General features: G+C 35.9%; 1 long non-coding RNA gene across 16 annotated transcripts in view; it reads left to right on the plus strand.

Moving 5' to 3' along the window:
* LOC140617175 (uncharacterized) overlaps positions 1 to 23,296 on the plus strand; it is an 82,714-nt gene that overhangs the window by 23,693 nt on the left and 35,725 nt on the right. For 7 of the 16 annotated variants that reach the window (XR_012017379.1, XR_012017378.1, XR_012017382.1 and 4 more), the window contains exon 3: positions 22,891 to 23,049. The exons of the other annotated variants lie outside the window; for them this stretch is intronic. This is a non-coding gene — a long non-coding RNA (uncharacterized lncRNA). The remainder of the gene's footprint in view (positions 1 to 22,890; positions 23,050 to 23,296) is intronic. 16 annotated transcript variants of the gene reach the window in all.

The raw sequence follows: 23,296 nt of genomic DNA on the forward strand, positions 1-23,296 counted from the left end.
GCTTTTGCTGTTGTTATAGAGAATGCAAGCTCTAATTTAATTACCATTCTTATGTAGATAATTGGTCATTTATTTTCTGGTTGCTTTGTTGTACTCCATGCATTTGTGTTCTGCAGTTTTATTATTATATGATTATTTTTATTTTTTCTCTCTCTTTTAAACAAATTTTTATTTAAATTCAATTAACATATATGTGTATTGTTAGTTTCATGGGTAACATTTAGTAATTCATCAGTTGCATATAACACCCAGTGCTTATTACATCAAGTTCCCAACACCCAGTTACCTCAACCCCCCATCCACCTATCCTCCAGTAACCATCTGTTTGTTTTTCGTTGTTAACAGACTATTTCTTGACTTGCCTCTCTTTTTTCCCACCTATGTTTATCTGTTTGTTTCTTAAATTCCACACGAGTGAAATCATATGGTATTTGTCTTTCTCTGACTAATTTATTTTGCTTAGCATAATACCGTCTAGTTCTATCCACTTCATTGCAAATGGTAAGATTTCATTTTTTATAAGTGAATAATATTTCTGTGTGTGTGTGTATCACATCTTTGTCCATTCATTTATCCAAAGGATACAAAAATAGTGATTTGAAGGGGCACCTGCACCCCAATGTTTATAGCAGCAATGTCCATAATACCCAAACTATCGAAAGAACTCAGATGTCCATTGACAGACAGATGGATATTATATGACTAGATTTACATTTTATTTTTATTAATCTGTTGATATTACTTCCTGGAAGAGATTTTAAGATATTCCTTCTTCTTCAACCCCTTGTGAACTTATGCGACTCTGATCTAGGCATATTTTATCTTCTCTATCATTCATGTCTCTTACCTTCTTCTTAATATTTTTAATTTATTTGTTCTTAGAACTACAATCTGGACAATTGATTTGATTTAATAATAAAATTTATCAATTTTCTCTAAAACTGGATTAAACAACTGCTTAATCCATTGCTGAAATTCTGAAGGGGTGTGTTTGTTTGTTTGTATGTGACATTTCTGCAATTTTTTTTTCTTTCTCAAATTGATTTTATTGTCCTCTATAAGTCTTACTCTGTTATTACATTGCCAACTTCTCTTATTTCTAAAATGTGTTTAATCCATCTATTCTATATTTGTGACTAAGATTCCAGTATCAAATATCTTGGTATTTCTGATTCTTGATCTTTACTTATAGTGAAATCTCATGTTTGATTTTTTTAATATCTGTGGCTCCTTTTTCTTAGAAATTTATCTGGGAGAATACTTTGAAACTTGAAGTTGTATTCCTCTACTCAGTTTGCATTTGTCTTTGCCACTAATCCCAGAGCACAGCCAACCTGGAGCTATTTTATTTTATTTTATTTTATTTATTTTATTTTATTTATTTATTTTATTTTATTTTATTTTATTTTATTTTATTTTTTATTTTTTTATTTTATCTATTTTTTTAAAGATTTATTTTTATTTATTTATGATAGACATAGAGAGAGAGAGAGGCAGAGACACAGGCAGAGGGAGAAGCAGGCTCCATGCCTGGAGCCCAACGTGGGACTCGACCCCCGGACTCCAGGATTGCACCCTCGGCCAAAGGCAGGCGGGCGCTAAACCGCTGAGCCACCCAGGGATCCCCCTTTTTATTTTATTTTATTTTATTTTATTTTTTATTTATTATTTTATTTTTTAAATTTTTTAAATTTTTTAAAATTTTTATTTATGATAGTCACAGAGAGAGAGAGAGAGAGAGAGAGAGAGATAGATAGGCAGAGACATTGGCAGAGGGAGAAGCAGGCTCCATGCACCAGGAGCCCGACGTGGGATTCTATCCCGGGTCTCCAGGATCGCGCCCTGGGCCAAAGGCAGGCGCTAAACTGCTGCGCCACCCAGGGATCCCTATTTATTTTTATTTTTATTTTTATTTATTTTTTTTACTGGAGTTCAGTTTGCCAACATATAGCGTAACACCCACTGCTCATCCCATCAAGTGCCCCCCTCAGTCCCCATCACTCAATCACCCCCACCCCCCGCCCACCTCTCTTTCCAACACCCCTTGTTCATTTCCCAGAGTTAGGAGTCTCTCATGTTCTGTCTCCCTTTCTGATATTTCCCACTTATTAGTTTATTTTAATTTTTAAAAAATTGTGTTTCATTTCAAATTTTTATTTAACATCCAGTTAGTTAACATAGAGTATAATATTAGTTAAGTTTCAGAAGTAGAATTTTGAGATTCATCATTTACATGTAATATCTAGTGCTTATCACAATAAGTACCTTCCTTAAAACCCAACTCCCATTTAACTCATTCCCTTGCCCACCTCCCCTCCAGCAACCCTCAATTTATACTCTATAGTTAAGAGTGTGTTTTATAGTTTGCCTCTCTCTTTTTGCCCCCACTCTGTTTATCTGTTTTGTTTCTTAAATTTCACGAGTGAAATCATACAGTATTTGTCTATTTTGCTTAGCATAATATAATCTAGCTCCATCCGTGTCATTATAAATGGCAAGATTTCATTATTTTTTATGGGTGAGTAATATTCCATCACACACACACACACACACACACACACACACACCACCTCTTTATCCATTCATTAGCTGATGGGAAATTGAGCTCTTTCCATAATTTGGCTATTGTTGATAATGCTGCTATATACATCAGGGTGCATATGTCCTTTCAAATTAGTATTTTTGTATCCTTTGGTAAATACCTAGTAGTGCAATTGCTGGATCATAGGGTATTCTATTTTTAACTTTTTGAGGAACCTTCAAACTTTTCTGGAGTGACTGCACCAGTTTGCATTCCAACCATCAGTGCTAGCAAGAGGGTTCCTCTTTCCCTGAATCCTTGCCAACATCCTTGCTTTCTATGTTGTTAATATTAGTGATTCTGACAGGTGTGAGGTCATAGCTCATTGCAGTTTTGATTTGCATTTCCCTGATGATGAGTGATGTTGAGCATCTTTTCATGTGTCTGTTGGCTACCTGCATGTCTTTGGAAAAAATGTCTTTTCATGTCTTCTAGCCTTTTCAATTGGATTATTCACTTTTGGAATGTTGAGTTTGATAGGTTCTTTATACATTTTGGATACTAACCCTTTATCAGATCTGTCATTTGTAATTTTCTTCTCCCATTGCAAAGGTTGTGCTTTAGTTTTATTGATTGTTTCCTTCACTGGGCAGAGGCTTTCTACCTTGATGAAGCCCCATAGTTCATTTTTGCTTTTGTTTCCCTTGCCTTCATAGATGTAACTTGCAAGAAGCTGCTGTGGCCAAGTTCAAAAAGGGTGTTGCCTGTGTTCTCCTCTAGGATTTTGATGGATTCTTGTCTCACATGTAGATCTTTCATCCATTTTGAGTTTATCTTTATGTATGGTGTAAGAGAATGGTCTAGTTTCATTCTTCTGCACATGGCTGTCCAATTTTCCCAGCACCATTTATTGAAGAGACTGTCCTTTTTCCAGTGGATCGTTTTTCCTGCTTTGTCGAATATTAGTTGGCCATAGAGTTGAGGGCCCATTTCTGGGTTCTCTATTCTGTTCCATTGATCTATGTGTCTGTTTTTGTGCCAGTACCACACTATCTTGATCACAGCTTTGTAGTACAACTTGAAATCTGGCATTGTGATGCCCACAGCTTTGGTTTCTTTTTCAATATTCCCCTGGCTATTCGGGATCTTTTTTGATTCCACACAAATCTTAAAGATTATTTGTTTCAAGTCTCTGAGGAAAGCCCATGGTATTTTGATAGGGATTGCATTAATTATGTAGATTGCATAGACATTTTCACAATATTAATTCTTGCAATCCATGAGCATGGAATATTTTTCCATCTCTTTGTGTCTTCCTCAATTTCTTTCAGAAGTGTTCTGTAGTTTTTAGGGTCTAGATCCTTTACCTCTTTAGTTAGGTTTATTCCTAGGTATCTTATGCTTTTGGGTGCAATTGTAAATGGGATTGACGCCTTAATTTCTCTTTCTTCAGTCTCATTGTATAGCAATGCCACTGATTTCTGGGCATTGATTTTGTATCTTTTGAGAAGGTCATATGATTCTTATCCTTTCTTTTCTTTTCTTTTTTAAAAGATTTTTATTTATTTATTCATGAGAGACAGAGAGAGACAAAGACACAGGCAGAGGGAGAAGCAGGCTCCAAGCAGGGAACTCGACGTGGGACTTAATCCCGGAGACCCGGGATCATGCCCTGGGCTGAAGGTGGCGCTAAACCGCTGAGCCATCCAGGTGTCCCATGAATAATCCTTTTAATGTACTATTGGATTCAATTTGCTAGTATTTAGTTGAGAATTTTTGCATCCATGTTCATCGAGCATATTGGCCTATAGTTCTCTTTTTTATAGTGAGGTCCTTGTCTGTTTTGGAATCAAAGTAGTATGGCCTCATAAAATGAGTTTGAAAGTTTTCCTTCCATTTCTATTTTCTGAAACAGTTGAGAAGAATAGGTATTACTTCTTCTCTAAATGTTGGTAGAATTCCCCTGGGAAGCTATCTGGCCCTGGACGTTTGTTTGTTGAGAAATTTTTGATTACTGATTCAATTTCTTTGCTGGTTATCAGTCTGTTAAAGTTTCCTATTTCTTCCTGTTTCAGTTTTGGTAGTTTATATGTTTCTAGGAATGCATCCATTTCTTCTAGATTGCCTAATTTATTGACATAACTTTTTATAATATTCTTTTATAATTGTTTATATTTCTGTTCTATTGGTTGTGATCTATCCTTTCTTATTTGTGATTTTTTTTTTGAGTTCTTTCTCTTTTCTTTTTGATAAGTCTGGCTAGAAAGTTATCAATTTTATTCATTCTTTCAAAGAACCAGCTTCCTGTTTCATTGATCTATTCTACTGGTTTTTGGTTTTGCTTCTATGTCATTTTTCTGCTCTAATCTTTATTATTTCCCTTCTGGTGGCTTTACGTGTCAATTGTTCTTCTTCTAGCTCCTTTAGGTGTAAGGCTAGGTTGTGTATTTGAGATTTTTCTTGTTTCTTGAGGTAGGCCTACATTGCTATATACTACCTTCCTAGGACCACTTTTGCTGTATCTGAAAGGCAGTTTAAATTTTTAACAGCTTTATTGAGGCATAATTTGTATACAAGAGCTATATAATTTAATAAGCTTTGACATATATATGATTGTGTGTGTGTGTGTGTGTGTGTGCACGCGTGCGCCACCACAGTACAAATGTTTCTTTATGCTGCTTTGTGATCCTTAACCTCTTGCACTTGGCCAACATTCCAATAATCTACAAACTCCATTTCTAGGTCAGCTTCGACTGACTGTTTTTTTTTTTTTTTTTTTTTTGCTTATTGTGTGTTGTACTTTCCTTTTTCTTTACATGCCTAAGAGTTTTTTATTGTGATATTATGATATCAGATATTAAGAATTTACTCTTCCAGGTTCTTGATATTTTTTGAATTCCTAAAAGTATTATTGAGCTTCATTCTAGAAGCAGTTAGGTTACTTTCAGCTCTTGTTTTAAATTTTGTTAAGTAAAACCAGAGTAGTGTTTAATCAAGTTTCAATTTTCCCTGCCTTTGAGACAATACCCTACTGAGTAACCGATTGGGCAGAAAGTCACAAAGGTCTATATGAAGGCAGTTGAGAAATAGAGAACAGCATTAAGAAATAGAGAAATGGGGAGGGGGAACAAAACAAAGTAACCAAAGCCAAATTCAAATTAGTCTGTGACAGAAATCTGTTGCATTTCTATACATTAATAATGAAACAGCAGAAAGAGAAATTAAGAGAAACAATCCCATATATAGTTGTACCAAAATTAATAAAATGCCTAGGAATAAACATAATCAAAGTTCTGTACTCTGAAAACTATAAAACATTGATGAAACAAGTTGAAGATGACCCAAAGAAATGGAAATGCATTGCTCTCCCATAGGCTGGGAGAGCAAATATTGTTAAAATGTTTATACTACCTCAAATAATCTACAGATTTAAAGCCATTTAGAAATGACGAATACCCACCATTTGCTTCAATGTGGATGGAACTGGAGGGTATTATGCTGAGTGAAGTAAGTCAATCGGAGAAAGACAAACGTTATATGGTTTCATTCATACAGGGAATATAAAAAATAGTGAAAGGGATAAAGGGGAAAGGAGAGAAAATGAGTGGAAAATACAGAGAGGAAGACAGAACATGAGAGACTCCTCACTCTGGAAAACGAACAAGGGGTAGTGGAAGGGGAGGTGGGCGGGGGGATGGGGTGACTGGGTGAAAGGCACTGAGGGGGGGCACTTGACAGGATGAGCACTGGTTATTATACTATATGTTGGCAAATCGAACTCTAATAAAAAAATAAAACAAAAATAAAGCAACCTTTACCAAAATGCCAATGGAATTATTCACAGAACTAGGAAAAAGAATCCTAAAATTTGTATGAAACCTCAAAAGGACATGAATGACCAAAGAAACCTTGAGAAAGAAAAAAACTGGAGGTATCACAATTCCATATTTCAAGTTATATTATAAAGCTATAGTAATCAACCCAGTATGATATTGGCACAAAAAGACACACAGATCAATGGAACAGAATAGAAAATCTAGACATAAAACCACAATTATGTAATCAATCTTTCCCAAAGGAGTAAATAATAAACAATGGAAGAAATACAGTCTCCTCAATAAATGGTGTTTGGAAAATTGAGCAGCTACATGCAAAAGAATGAAACTGGACCAATTTGTTATGTCATACACAAAAGCAAGCTCCAAATGGATTAAAGACTTATATGTGAGACCTGAAGCCATAAAAATCCTTGAAGAGATCATAGGTAGTAATTTCTTTTACATTGGTGGGGCAAAATCTTTGTAGATTTGTCTCCTGAGGAAAGGCAAACAAAAGTAAAAATAAACTATTGGGACTATATCAGAATAAAATCTTCCGCACAGTGAAAGAAAAAATCAACAAAACTAAAAGACAGGGAGAAGATATTTGCAAATGACATATCAGACAGAGGACTAGTATTGAAAATACATAAAGAATTTATCAAACTCAACACCCAAAAACCAAATAGTCCAACTAAAAAATTGGCAGAAGACATGAACAACCATTTCTTAAAAGAAGATATACAAATGGCTAACAGACACATGAAAAAAATGCTCAACATTACTTGGCATCAGGGAAATACAATTCAAAATCACAATGAGATACCACCTCACACCAGTCAGAATGGCTAAAATTAAGTCAGGAAACAACAGATGTTGAGGATGTGAGAAAAGGAACCCTCCTACATTGTTGGTGGAAATGCAAACTGGTGTAGCCACTCTGGAAAACAGTATGGAATTTCCTCAAGAAGTTAAAAATAGAGCTACCCTATGAAACAGCAATTACACTGTTAGGTATTTACTCCAAAGACACAAATGTAATTATCCAAAGAGGCACCTGCACCCCAATGTTTATAGCAACATTATCCACAATAGCCAAACTATGGAAAGAGCCCAGATGTCTATTGACAGATGAATGGATAAAGAAGATGTAGTGTATGCATATACCAATGGAATATTACTTAGCCATCAGAAAGGATGAAATATTACCATTTGCATTGATGTGATGGAACTAGGGGTATTATGATGAATGAAATAAGTCAATCATAGAAAGACTGTTATATGGTTTCACTCATATGAGGAATATAAAAAACAGCATAGAGGATCATAAGGGAAGGGAGGGAGAACTGAATGAGAAGTAATCAGGGAGACTAACTATGAGAGACTGTTAAGTATAGGAAACAAATTGAAGGTTGCTAGAGGGGAGAGGGGTGAAAGGGAGTGGAGGGATAGGGTAATTGGATGATGGGCATTAAGAAGGGCACATGATGTGATGAACACTGGGTGTTATATGCAACTGATGAATTAATGAACTCTACATCTGAAACTAATAATGTACCATATGTTGGCTAGTTGAATTTAAATTTAAAAAAATAGAGTGAAATGGTGGATAATTGATGAAGAGAGAAATTCCCGTTATAGGCCAGAGGTGGAGAGCTGGAAAGAGAACCACTGCTATCACTGTAACAAGAAGATAGCTGGACACACTGTGGATTAACAACTACAATGCCTGAAACTATAAGCAGGTTATAGGGCAAACACTTGCATGAGTAACAAGGTTTAACTAGGATAGATACTATGAAAAATACTAAACTGGTATAAAGAATAAACACAACATTTTAAATGAATTCCTAAAGGGTGAGTGTGGGCTAGTGTGAGAATATGAGGTCTCTGGAGGCTGTGGAGTAGTTCACACTCTCTTGCAGGCTTCTCTTCTGAGAAATGTAACGAAATAGAGTACCCTAAAAAAGCCTCCCTGTGTTAGGGGTAGGGGAGCAACAGTCATTGCAAAAACTCCACCTGGACCCTTCTCCTTTATTTCCATATGGAACCAAAACTTTAATTTGCACAGAGTATATCATTAAAACCTTTAATTTGAGGGTACTGGTAAAATTTCTTTGCACCTTGAGGAAAGGAAAAGAGGGAGAAAATGGAGTAGTACCCATGGGAAAAAGAGCAGGATTTTGTGCTAGACAGAGAAAACATATGTTACCTAGAGAAGTACAAATATAAGAGGTACAATATAAGAATATATATATTATTTTATAGCAGAATTCCCATTAAAACCATGCAACCAAGAAGACAGTAGAGTGAAGTCTTTAAAATGCTGCAAGAAGAGAAGGACAAACATTATATGTTCTCATTCATTTGGGGAATATAAATAATAGTGAAAGGGAAAATAAGGGAAGGGAGAAGAAATGTGTGGGAAATATCAGAAAGGGAGACAGAACATAAAGACTGCTAACTCTGGGAAACGAACTAGGGGTGGTAGAAGGGGAGGAGGGCGGGGGGTGGGAGTGAATGGGTGACGGGCACTGGGTGTTATTCTGTATGTTAGTAAATTGAACACCAATAAAAAAATAAATTAAAAAAAATAAATAAATAAATAAAATGCTGCAAGAAATAAATGGTCAACTGAGAACTGTATACCCAGCAAAGATAATCTTCAAAACTAAAAAATAAATAAAGGTTTTTTTTTAAGGCAAACAATACATGAGAGAATATATTTCCAGAAGACCTACTTTATTAAAAAGATAAATGAAGTTTCTCAGGTACATGGAATATTATATAAGCTAAGATTTTGGACTTACAAAAGGAAATGGAGAGCATAAAAAGAACAAATGAAGGGAAAATACAATCTTTTACAAAACTTTAACTGCTCTAAAATTATTTTTAAAGGAAAAATAGTAACGACGTGTTTGTTCTGTTTTATATAATAACAACACATTGTGTGTTTACAGGTAAAATGCCTGACAACAGTGGCATAAGGGAGAGGAAGGAGGAATGAGAATAAATTGTTATAAGGTGCTATACTTATTTGAAGGTAGACTCAGATTATTTAAGTATGTGTATGATAGCAACCTAGGGTGACCACTAATAATAATTTTAAATGTGAATGAACCACTAAGCAAATGGGTTTAAACACAGATATTATTATATTGCAGTCTAACGCAAGTATATGCTGTCTATAAGAAATAAAATTTAAGAATACAATAGTATATAAAACAAAAATGGATGGAGAAAGACATATTATTATGAAAGACTATGAAGAGAACTGTGAGAACTCCGTTTATGCTAATTTTTCAAAGTATATTTTAGAATAAATAAGATTATCAGGGACAAAAAGAGATGTTACATAATGATAAAAGAATAAAATCTCCCCCAAAGAATAATGTCCTAAATGTTTATTGATCTAAAAACAGAGCTTCAAAAATATATGAGGCAAGAGAAGTGATATCTGCAAGATGAAGGGCGAGGAGTTTTGCACACTCTCTCCGCCCCCCAAAACCCGCAAAACAATAAATAGACAAATAAAATATCTCAGAGAAAGTTCTGGACTGTAATGAAGAAGCAGAAAGAAACTCTGCTGAGCTCAAAAATTGGAGATGGCCACATAGAAAAGCATAGGAAGCATTTTACTTGTGTCATCCTATTCTCTGGTCCAGAGCAACTCAGTTCCAGGAAAGATCTCCTCAGAGGATGGGGATCCCCTCATACCACGGGGAAAAGGAGAGCAGGAGAACCCCAGAAAACCTCCCTGCTGTGCATATTTGCAGCCTTTGCTACTGAGGACTCCCATAGTTTTTTACCAGCGCTTATTCCAGCTGATGGAGCTGCCTGGAGTCCCCACCACTGCATCTCCTCCCTAGGGCTGGAGATGTTGCTGTAGTGAGACTTGCCCCTGGGGTCCCCAGTCACTGTTGTGCCCCACTTTCTGGGATCAGGATGCTATAGTACCTTGCCATATATGGGACCAGAGCTGCTGCTTCTCTGCACCCTGCCCCCAGTCCCAGGTCATAGCTTTGTCCTACCATTACCAGGACATCCACTGCTTCTCTGAGCTGTACCCCTTGGGTCCCAAATCATTCTTTGACTGCCATTATTGGGGTCATGCTGCCACTGTTCTGAGCCCTGTCCCCAGATAACAGGTTGTGACTTTGACTTGCCATTATTGGGACTCAGCCACCACTGCTCTGCAGTCTACCTGGGTCCTAACATGCACCTTTAATGGACTACCACTGGAAACATGCTCCTGTTGTTCTGCCTTTGCCCCCTGGGGCCAGAGTTGGGACTTTGACCCATCATCCATGGGCTATGCTGCTACTACACCCTGCCTCCTTGGCCCAAGCCACTGCTGTGTCCTATAATTCTGAGCCTGATGCTACTACTGCATTTCTTCTTCCTTCTTGAGTCACTATGGCAGCCCTAGAGCCCTAGACCCTGGTTCCATGGGAGATTTGCACGTTTTCACACCTTAGACACCAGTACCAGTGCAGTAGGAACTACATTTGTGTCCCAGGACACAGATAGTGATACACATACCTAGTACTAGGACCCGAGCTTTACTACCACTTTGAGTGCCAGCATGCCAGAACAGGCACCAAGAGGGATCTCTTTGATTTCCTCCCATGGGTAAAAGAATGCAACAAGAAGACCCCAGCAGGTTTCCTTTGAGAATAGCAATTGCTATAGCCAACACAACCATCCACAGGAACTCAACAGTCTTGGCCACGGAAGACTCTCACAGTCTGTGCCAATGTTGGCCTCAGATGATGGAGCTGCACAGAGACTGTACTGCCCTGTCCTCCCAGAATCAAAGACACTGCATCCCACCTGACCAGTGCCATTGCAGTGACCTTCAGATGAAGATATTCCCCATGAAGCCAGTCCAAAAAGGATGGAAGAGGTGATTGCTTCCTCAGATACATAGAGATCAATGCAAACTCATCAGAAACATGAAAAAAAAAAACAAGGAAAGATGATACCATTAAAAGAACATAATAGTTTTCCAGTAACTGATCCTCTAAAAATGGAGATCTGTAAGTTATCAGAAAAAGAATTCAAAATAATTATTTTAAGGAAATTGAGACTTAACACAGACAACTCAACAGTCTCCTGAAAACAATGCATGAACAAAATGGTAAGTTAATAAGTGATTAGAGTCAGAAAAGAACCAAACAGAAATTCTGGAGCTGAAGAATACAATGATTAAAGTGAAAAATGCAATAAGAGCTTCAACAACAGCCTCAGACAGAAGAAAGTCTGTAAACTGGAATACAGAGCTCTTGATATTATCCAATCAGAAAAGAAAAAGAAATTAGAATGAAAAAAATGAAGAAAGCCTATGTGAATTATGGGCAACTATCACAAAGAAAAATATTTGCATTATGGGAGTCCCAGAGGAGAAAAGGGACAAAAATCTTATTTGAAGAAATAATGGCTGAAAACTTCCCAAATCTTGGGAGAGATATGACCAACAAGGTACACAAAGCTCAAAGATCCCCAAAGGATTCAACCCAAGGAGGTCTTAACCGATATACATTATAATCAAGTTCTCTAAAATCAAAGACAAAAGGGGAATTTTAAAGGCAGCAATAGAAAAAACACTCATCGCATGCAAAGTAATCCCAATAAGATCAACAGATTTCTCAGCAGTAACCTTCTACCCAGGAGAGAGCGGAATGATACATTCAAAATGCTCAAAACAAAACAAAACAAAAAACAAAAAAACCTGTCAACAAAAAACACTTTACCCAGCAAAGTAAGTTGCTATTCGGAAATGAAGAAGGAATAAAGACTTTCCTAGAGAGAAAAAAAAAGGCTGAGGAAATTTTATCACATGGCTAGCAAATGAATGCTAGACATGGCTTGCAAATGAATGCTAAAGGGAAATCAAAATTCTGAGACAAAGAAAAATGGAAACACAACATACCATAACTTATGTGATGCAGCAAAAGCAGTTCTGAGAGGCAAATTTATAAGCATCTATATTGAGAAAAAAAGAAAAATCTCAAACTTACCTGTCAGGGAAATAGAAAAGAAAGAACAAAATGGATCAGAAATAAATGAAATAAAGACTAGGAAGATAATAGAAAAGATAAAACTAAGTGTTGGTTTTTTGAAGTGACAGCATTGACAAACTTTTGCTAGACTTAAAAGAAAGAGCTGACTCATAAATGAAAAAGAAAGCACTACAACTAATATGACAGAAATATAAGAATCATGAGAAACTATGTGAATAATTATGTGCTAGCTTATTAGATAATTTAGAAGAAATGGATAAATTCCTAAAACACGCAAGTTACCAAGACTGAATTAATTGTGAAGTAATAGAAAATCTGAAAAGACCAATAATGAGGAAAGATTGAATCAGTAATCAAAAATCTCCCAACAAATAAAATCCCAGGACCAGATAGCTTTACAGGTGAATTCTATCAACTTTTTTTTTAATTTTTTATTTATTTATGATAGTCACAGAGAGAGGCAGAGACATAGGCAGAGGGAGAAGCAGGCTCCATGCACCAGGAGCCCGATGTGGGATTTGATCCCAGGTCTCCAGGATCGCACCCTGGGCCAAAGGCAGGCGCCAAACCGCTGCGCCACCCGGGGATCCCTTCTATCAACTTTTAAAAAACTAATAGCAATTCTTCTCAAACTCAACCAAGAAATTGAAGAGGAAGGAACACTTTCATATGCATTTTTATGAGGGGAGCTTTACCCTATACTAAAGCTAGACAAGGACGATTCAAGAAAGAAAATTACAGGTTCATATCCCTGGTGGACATAGGTGCAAAAATCCTCCAAAAAAACTAACAAACTGAATTTAACAGCACACCAAAAAGATCATATGCCATGATCAGGTGGAATTCATCCTTGGGATGAAAAAATGGTTTAACATCTGCAAATGGATCAACATCATACACCATAACAACACAATGAAGAATAAAAATCTTACTTCAGTACATGTAGGAAAAGCATTTGACAAAATACAACATTCTTCCATTATTGACAAAAAAACTCTCAATAAACTTGATATTAAAGAAATGTTCCCCAACATGAGTCCATTTAACCAAGGAAGTGAAAAACCTGTAAATTAAAAATTATAAGGCTTTGATGAATAAATTGAAGAAAACATAAGTAAATGGAAAGATATGCTATGTGGTTGGATTGGAAGAATTAATATTGTTAAAATGTCCAAATTACACAAAGTAATCAGACGCAATGCGATCCTCATCAAAATTCCAATGGCATTTTTCAAAGAAAAAGAACTATCTTAAAATGTCTGTGGAACCAGAAAGGGCCCCAAATAGGCAAAGCAGTCTTGAGAAGGAAGGAAAAAATTGGAGGCTTCACACTTCCTGATTTCAAACTATACTACAAAGCTGTAGTAATCAAAGTAGTATGGTACTGTCATTAAAACAGGGACAAAAATCAGTGGAACAGAATGGAAAGCCCAGAGTAATCCCACATGTATATGGTGAACTAATATTTGGCAAGAGTGGCAAGAACACACAACAGCAGAAAGGATAATTTCTTCAATAAATGGTGCAAAAAAAATGAAACTGGACCCCTATCTTATATCACTAACAAATTAATTTGAAATGGATCAAAAACTTAAATGTAAGACATGAAACCATAAAACTCATCAAAGAAAACATAGGGATAAAAGATCCTTGATATTGGTATTGAAGATTAACTTTTTAAGGGATCCCTGGGTGGCGCGGGTTTGGCGCCTGCCTTTGGCCCAGGGCGCGATCCTGGAGACTCGGGATCGAATCCCACATAGGGCTCCTGGTGCATGGAGCCTGCTTCTCCCTCTGCCTATGTCTCTGCCTCTCTCTCTCTCTCTCTGTGACTATCATAAATTTAAAAAATAATAACTTTTTAAAATTTTTATTTAAATTTCAGTTAACATACACTGTAATATTAGTTTCAGGTGTACAATTTAGTGATTCAATGCATATAACACCTGATGCTCATTATAAGTGCACTCCTGAATCACCATCACCTATTTAACCCAGCCTCCCCACCCACTTCCCCTCTGGTAACTATCAGTTTTTTTCTCTATAGTTAAGAGTCTGTTCCTTGGTTTGCCCCTCTCTCTGCCTCTCTCTCTTTTTGCCCTATGCTCACTTGTTTTATTTCTTAAATTCCACATATGAGTGAAACTATACAGTATTTGTCTTTCTCTGACTTATTTCACTTAGCATTTATACTATCTACACCCATATCATTGCAATGTCAAGATTTCATTCTCTTTAAAGGCTGAATAGTCTATATAAATGGGGAGAGATGGTGTGTGTGTGTGTGTGTGTGTATACATAATACATATATATGTAGAGTGTGTACATATATATGTATATATACATATATATATATGTATATCCCTATACAGTGGACACTTGGGCCAGTTTATAGTTTGATTAATAAGATGCTGCTGCTATAAACTACAGGGTGCATGTATGTGTCCCTTTAAATTATTATTTTTGTATTCTTTGTGTAAATACCTTGTAGTGCAATTGCTGGATCATAAAGTAGTTCTGTTTTTCTTTTTTGAGGAACCTCCATACTGTTTTCCATAGGGTGGAAACCAGTTTGCATTCCCACCAACAGCATAAGAGGGTTCCCCTTTTTCCACATTCTGGCCAACATCTGTTGTTGCTCGTGTTGTTGATTTTAGCCATTCTGACAGGTATGAGGTGATAGCTCATTGTAGTTTTGATTTGTATTTTTCTGATGAAAAAAAAAGAAATTGAATTCTTGAATAAAATATCAAGAATACAGACAGCAAAAGCTAAAATAAACAAGTGGGACTACATCAGACTAAAGCATAGCAAAAGAAACAATCTATAAAATGAAAAGGCAACTACAGAATGGGAAAAAATATTTGCAAACCACATATTTGATAAGAGGTTCCTATCCAAAATATATAAGGAACTCATACAACTGTATAGCAAAAAAACAATCCAATTAAAATGCGCTTAAAATCTGGTTTGTCTGATAGAAGGATAGCTATTCCAGCTTTCTTTTCATGTCTTCTAATATGACAAATGGTTCTCCTTCCCATCACTTTCAATCTGGAGGTGTCTGATCTAAAATGAGTTTCTTGGGTCTTGTCTTTTTAAAATCCATTCTGAAACCTACATCTTTTTATTGGAGCATTTAGTCCATTTACATTTAGAGTAATTATTATAAGATATGAATTTAGTGCCATTTTATTACCTGTAAAATCACTGTTCCTATAGATTTTCTCTGTTCCATTCTATTATTTGTTGTTTTTGGTCTCTCTTTCTGTTCAGAGTACCCTTTAATATTTCTTGTAGGGCTGGTTTAGTGTTCATAAATTTCTTTAGTTTTGTTTCTCTTGGAAATTCTTTATCTCTCCTCCTATTCTGAATGACAGTCTTGCTGGGTAAAGTATTCTTAGCTTCATGTTTTGCCCATTTAGCACCTTGAATATGTCATGCCACTTGTTTCTGGCCTACAGCGTCTCTGTGGTCAGGCCAGCTGCTGGCCTTATGTGTCTACCCTTGTAAGCTAAGGACCTCTTGTCCTGAACTGATTTCAGGATTTTCTCTATTTTTGTAATTTTCAAGTTTCACATAATATGTCAAGGTGTTGACCTACTTTTGTTGATTTTGAGGAGAGTTCTCTGTGCCTCTTGGAATTGAATGCCTGTTTCCTTCCACAGATTAGGGAAATTCTAAGCTATAATTTGTTCAAATAAACCTTCTGCTCCTTGTTCCCACTCTTCTTCTGAGACCTCTATTATCTGAGTGTTATCTGAGTGAATAAAGTGTTATATCTTTATTCCATAAAGTGTAATTCCACTTTATGGAATTGCTAAGTTCCCTAAATCTATTTGTGATCTAATAGTTTTCTTTCCCTCTTCTTTTCAGCTTTCTTGTTTTCCATAATGTTATCTTTGATATCACTTATTTGCTCTTCTGCTTCATGACCTTCACTTGAGATTGCATCTCAGTAATAGCATTTTTAACTACAGCTTGACTGGATTTTAGGTCTTTATCTCTACAGAAAGGCTTCTCTAGTGTCTTCTATGCTTTTTTCAACATTTTAAACCAAAGACTGTAGTAAGAGATGAAGAAAGACACTATATTGCAATAAAGGGGTCTATCCAATAAGAAGATCTAACAATTATAAATATTTATGCTTCTAACTCGGGAACAACTAAATATATAAATAAGTTAATAACAAAATTAAGGAAACTCATTGATAATAATACCATAATAGTAGGGGACTTTAACACTCCACTCGCAGCAATGGACAGATCATCTAAGCAGAAGATCAACAAGGAAATAAGGGCTTTGAATGACTCAGTGGACCAGATGGACTTAACAGATATATTCAGAGCACTTCATCCTAAAGCAAGAGAATATACATTCTTTTCAAATGCACATGAAACATTCTCCAGAACAGATCACATAATGGTTCACAAATCAGGTCTCAGCTGGTACAAAAAGATTGAGATCATACCATGCATATTTCAGGCCACAATGCTATGAAACTTGAAGTCAACCACAAGAAAAAAATTGGAAAGACCACAGATACATGGAGGTTAACCAACATCCTACAAAGAATGAATGGGTCAACCAGGAAATTAAAGAAAAATTTAAAAGACACATGGAAACAAATGAAAATGAAAACACAAGAGTTCAAAACCTTTGGGATGCAGCAAAATCAATCCTAAAAGGGGGAGTATATAGCAATATAGGACTTTCTCAGGAAACAAGAAGTCTTGAATACACAACCTAACCTTACAGCTAAAAGAGCTGGAAAAAGAACAGCAAATAAAGTCTAAATCCACCATGAAAAGGGAAACAATAGATTAGAATAGATCTAGATATCTATATCTATAGATAACAATATATTAGAGCAGAAATAAAGATATAAAAATTTAAAAAGACAGTAGAACAGATCAGCAAAACTAGGTGCTTTTCTCTGAGTTAACAAGATTGATAAACTGCTAGCCAGACTTATCAAAAAGAAAAAAGACCCAAACAAAATCATGAGTGAAAGAGGAGAGTTCACAGCCAACACTACAGAAATACAAACAATTATGAGAGAATATTATGAGAAATTAAATGCCAACCGATTAGGAATCTGGAAGGAATGGATGCATTCCTAAAAACATAAACTACCAAAACTGAAATAGGAAGAAATAGAAAATCTGAACAGACCCATAACCCTCAAAGAAATTGAAGCAGTAATCAAAAATCTCTCAACAAACAGGAGTCCAGGCCGAATGGCCTCCTAGCAGACTACCAAACATTTAAAGAAGAATTAATACCTATTTTTCTGAAACTGTGCCAAAAAATAGAAGTGGAAGGTAAGCTTCCAAACTCACTCTATGAGGCTAGCATTAACTTGAACCCAAAACCAGACAAAGACCCCACTAAAAAGGAGAATTACAGACCAATATCCTTGGTGAACATGGATGTAAAAATTCTCACCAAGATACTAACTAATAGGATCTAACAGTACATTAAAAGGATTATTCACCACAATCAAGTGGAATTTATTCCTGGGCTGCAAGCATGGTTTAATACCCACAAATCAATAGATGTGTTACACCACATTAATAAAAGAAAGGACAATAACTATATGATCCTCTTAATTGACACATAAAAAGCATTTGATGAAACACAGGATCTTTTCTTGATAAAAACTCTCTGCAGTGGAGTGATAGAGGGAACATACTTCAATATAATAAAAGCTGCATACAGAAAACCCACAGAAAATATCATCCACAATGGGGAAAAACTGCGAGTTTTTTCCTTGAGGTTAGGAACATGACAGGGATGTCCAGTCTTACCACTGTTGTTCAACATAGTACTGGATGTCCTAGCCTCAGCAATCAGACAACAAAAAGAAACAAAATGTATCCAAATTGGCAAAGAAGAAGTCAAACTTTCATTCTTTGCTGTTGACATAATAGTCTATGTGGAAAACCCAAAAGACTCTACCCCATAATTGCTAGATCTGATACAGGAATTCAGCAAAGTCACAGGATATTAAATCAATGCACAGAAGTCAGTTACATTTCTGTACACTAACACTGAGGCAGAAGAAAGAAATCAAGGAATTGATCCTGTTTGCAATTGAACCTAAAACCATGATATGCCTAGGCATAAATCTAACCAAAGAGGTAAAGGATCTGTACTCTGAAAACTATAGAACACTTATGAAAGAAATTGAGGAAGACACAAAGAAATGGAAAAACATTCCATGCTCATGAATTAGAAGAACAAAAAATTATTAAAATGTCTATGCTACCCAAAGCAATCTACACATGCAATGCAATTTCTATCAAAATACCACCAACATTTTTCACAGAGCTGGAATAAATAATCTGAAAATTTGTATGGAACCAGAAAATACCCTGAATACCACAGGATTGTTGAAAAAGAAAACCAAAGCTAGAGGCATCACAATTCCAGACTTCAAGCTGTATTACAAAGTTGTCATCATCAAGACATTATGGTGCTGGCAAAAAAAAAACCCCAGACACATAGATCAGTGGAACAGAATAGAATTGACCTCAGTTCTAAGGTCAACTAATCTTTGACAAAGCAGGAAAAAATATCCAACGGGAAAAGATCTCTTCAACAAATAGTATTAGGAAAATTGGGCAGCTACATACCAAAGAATGAAATGGGACAACTTTCTTACACCATACACAAAGATAAACTCAAAATGGATGAAAGACCTAACATGAAACAGGAATCCATCAACATCTAGAGGAGAACACAGGCAGTAACCTCTTTGATCTTGGCTATAGCAACTTCTTGCTAGACATGTCTCCAAGGCAAGGGAAAGAAAAGTGAAAATGAACCATTGAGATTTCACCAGTATAAAAATCAAAGGAACAATTAAATTAACTAAAAGGCAATCTTTTGAATGGGAAAAGATATTCTCAAATGACATAACAGATAAAGGACTAGTGTCCAAAATCTATAAAGACTTATCAAACTCAACAACCAAAAAAATAAAAAATCCAGTCAAGAAATGGGCAGATGACATGAACAGATATTTTTCCAAATAAGGCACACAAATGTCTGACAGATATATGAAAAAATGCTTAACATCACTTGGTATCAAGGAAATACAAATCAAAACCATGATGAGATACCACATCACACCAGTCAGGTTAGCTAAAATGGACAACTCAGGAAACTACAGTTGCTGGCGAGGATGGGGAGAGAAGGGAATCCTCTTACACTGTTGGTGGGAATGTAAACTGGTATAGCCCCTCTGGAAAACGGTATGGAGGCTCCTCAAAAAGTTAAAAATAGAGCTACTCTATGACCCAGCAATTGCACTACTAAGTATTTATCCGAAGGACGCAAACATTGTGATTCGAGGGGCATATGAATCCAGTGTTTATGGCAGCAATGTCCATAATAGCCAAAATATGGAAAGAGCCCAGATGTCCATCAACAAATGGATAAAGAAGTAGTGTGTGTGTGTGTATATATATATATATATGTATGCATATAAATAGTATATATGCATGCATATATATATACACGATGTGTATATAGTGTGTATATATACATACATATACACACACACAGTGGAATATTACTCATCCATCAAAAAGAATGAAATCTTGCCATTTGCAACCACGTGGGTGGAACTAGAGGGTGTTATGCTAAGCCAAATAAGTCAGTCAGAGAAAGTCAAATATGATTTCACTCATATATGGGATTTAAAAAACAAAATGGTTGAATGTAGGAGAAGGGAAGGGATAATAAAATAAGATGTTGGGGATTCCCAGGTGGCCTATAAACATATAGAAGGGTCCCCAACACGATTGGTAAAATGAAATTAAACCACAATGATTTTCTACTTCACATGAATCTGATTTGCTAAAATTAAGAAAAAAGACTAACAATACAAAATATTGACAAGAATGTGAAGCAACTGAAACCCTTATAACATTGGTACTGAGCATGCAGTGTTACACTTTGGATATTAGTTTGCCAGTTTCTAAGACTAAACATATAGTTAGCAGCAATTCCTCTAATATTCAAGGAAAATTAGTATGTATGTCTACATAAAAGATTTTTTATAAGATTGTTCATACCAACTTTATGCATATTAGCCAAAAAGTGGAAACAATTAAAATACCAATCAACGGAACAATGGATAAATTGTGAAATGTTCATAAAATAGAATACCGAAAGATCAGATTTCAGATAAGTGGTAAATTCCTTTTGTACTTTACCTGTCATTGCTATATGTTTTTAATAGAACAGTGTGCCAAATAAATGCTTGCTTGGTCTTCATTGGAAATCTTCACTGCAATTGAAGTTGATCTGTGCCAGCAGTAGTTATGAAAATTAATTATGATGATAAAAATACAAAAATTATTATGACTTTGTTTTCCTGTCATTGTACTAATTTAAATTTATTGGCTTTAGATTATATGTCTTCTCAAAGTGATATTTTACTGAAACTGTAGACACATAAAATTTTCCTGTTCTCCCCTAGAGATGAAGAAGTCTCCTTTGAGAGGCTGAATGACTTACATGCATGGCTCTGATCTTGTTTATTCTCACATGTTATTCTTAACATGTTAAGGGGAGTGTGAGAATAAACAACTATGTGAGCTTATCTATCTACTCAATGAGTCTACATAGTCAAATAGATAACCTCACGTAGTCAATACACAACAGTAAGTTGGTATAACAGAATTGGAATATGTAAACTATCAAACCAGATTTCAAACATCTCTATTTGATACTGATGCAGCAATTGCAATATAGCATTCTAGACGACAAAGTAACTAGCATACATACGCAAGACATAGACACAATAAGTTTTTGCTCAGTATAGCACTAATTACAATAGATTTGACTTGGAATCAGCTTGAATAGTCATCAATGGGAGAATGACTAAATTATGGCAGATCTGTGTTAAGAATATCACATAGGCATAAAGAGGAAAAAGGTGGATATTACATGTGGACATGAAAAGACCTCCAAAGTATATAATTAAATGATGAAAACAGGCTGGAGCAAACCTATGGATCTCATATATATATAGAAAATGCCTCTGAGCATTTTCTGCTAAATCATTGTGTCTAGGTAAGGTGGTATAGTGCCTAATGATATGGCAGGAGATTGTTTCATAATTTCTTACATAATGAAAAACTAATGAAAGCAAGTTTGTCTTGTTTTTACTCATTTGATTATCCTGATATTTAGCTCACTTGTATTTACAAACCTATTTCATATACACATGGGAAGATGATCAGGAGATAAATTCAGTCACTTCTCAGTTTCCATAGTAAATCCCAGGAGGGTTCATCCACCTTGTATTTGGCCTGTGGGAAAATCTTGGCTTCCTACACAGAGACCAAATTTTCTTTTATTTTCTTTTCCCTCCCTGTTCCTATGGAACTCTCATCAGAATGGCAGGGCTTGTCATTCAGTAGTCCAAAGTGATTGCTTCAACACAGAAATTCCAAAGATATTGCATAATAAAGTCCCTTGTTGCACTCCCAGAAGTTGTTCCTTTTAGTTAATGAGTCCAAAGTCAAACTTCTAGTGTGACTCTAGGGACTGCCTGACATTAGCCAGCTGCCTCTTAGACTCCTCATTCTATCCTACAACCCATCAACCGACAATATCCAGCTGCCTGCCTCTGATTGGTTACATAGGAGGATCCATTATTTGGATAGTGCAAACAGCAAGATATTTATTGTAAAGGAAGTTAAGTGGACAAATGATTGTGTTGTCAGGATTAAGAAAGATGAAATAAATTATTTGGATGACATGATTCTCAAGCAGAAATTAGAAAAAATTTCTGAAGATTTATCTACAGGGTCTTTTGGAGCTTGGGTAAACCTACTTCTTTTTTCATAATCAGCTTCTTAGACTGAAAAGTATGCCTAGTCGCAGAGTAATTGTAGTACATTCTCTCTATGGGAATCACCTGAGCAAGGATGGCTTCACTGATTAACTCTGACCTCAGAATACAAGCCAAGACCATAATAATGTCCTTCCTAAATTGTCTGATGTTTTTGTTCCTTTTTCTTTTTTTGTATATATATTTTTTATTGGAGTTTGATATGCCAACATATAGCATAACACCCAGTGCTCATCCCATCAAGTGCCCCCCTCAGTGCCCGTCACCCAGTCTGACCAGTTCCATGAGCTACTTTCTTCTCCCTTCTCTCCTGCTTTCCTTCTCTTATGGCTTTCTAAGACACTTATTTTTTATTCCTTTCATCTAAGCTTTTTTTTTTTTTTTTTTTTTTTTACTGTCGAGCTCTTTTGCAATGCTATTTCCTCTAGGATGACTATTTTTTATCTGTTCTCTAAGATGTTCTAGTCAGTTTCTCAGATGTCCTTCTTTTCCTCATCCTTTGAAATATTAAACATTTAAAATAAATTGAAAACTGAGTTTCTTTAAAGCTTGTATTTTATGTAAATTATCCAATTAAATTACTATAACATTGGGTATTATTAGCCCCACTGTGCAGATGGGAAACATGAAATTAAAAGATGAAATTTCTTTTTTAAGCTCACATATCTAGAAAATAGAAGATCTGGGATAGGGCCCTACAAATGTCTGCCTCCAAGGAGATCTGCTATGCCTCTGCTGCTTTTCCTTACCTTTTGGCATAGAACTTGCATTTTATCAGGGTTTGGAAAGGTTGGGCCACTGACATTACCTGAGCAGGTAAGAATATCAAGCACATTATTTCTAGTATTTGTATATTAAAATCTTTTTTATGCCCTGAATTCCAGGAAGTTGCATTTTTGCAGTTAAAAAATAAATCACGGGGGTGCTTGGGTGGCTCAGTGATTGAGTGTCTGCCTTTGGCTCAGGTCGTGATCCCGGGGTCCTGGAATCGAGTCCCACATCAGGCTCCTGTGAGGAGCCTGCTTCTCCCTCTGCCATTGTCTCTGCCTCTCACTTTGCCTCT

Source organism: Canis lupus, chromosome 25, assembly GCF_048164855.1.
Source record: "Canis lupus baileyi chromosome 25, mCanLup2.hap1, whole genome shotgun sequence".
In the NCBI taxonomy this organism is placed as follows: domain Eukaryota; kingdom Metazoa; phylum Chordata; class Mammalia; order Carnivora; family Canidae; genus Canis; species Canis lupus.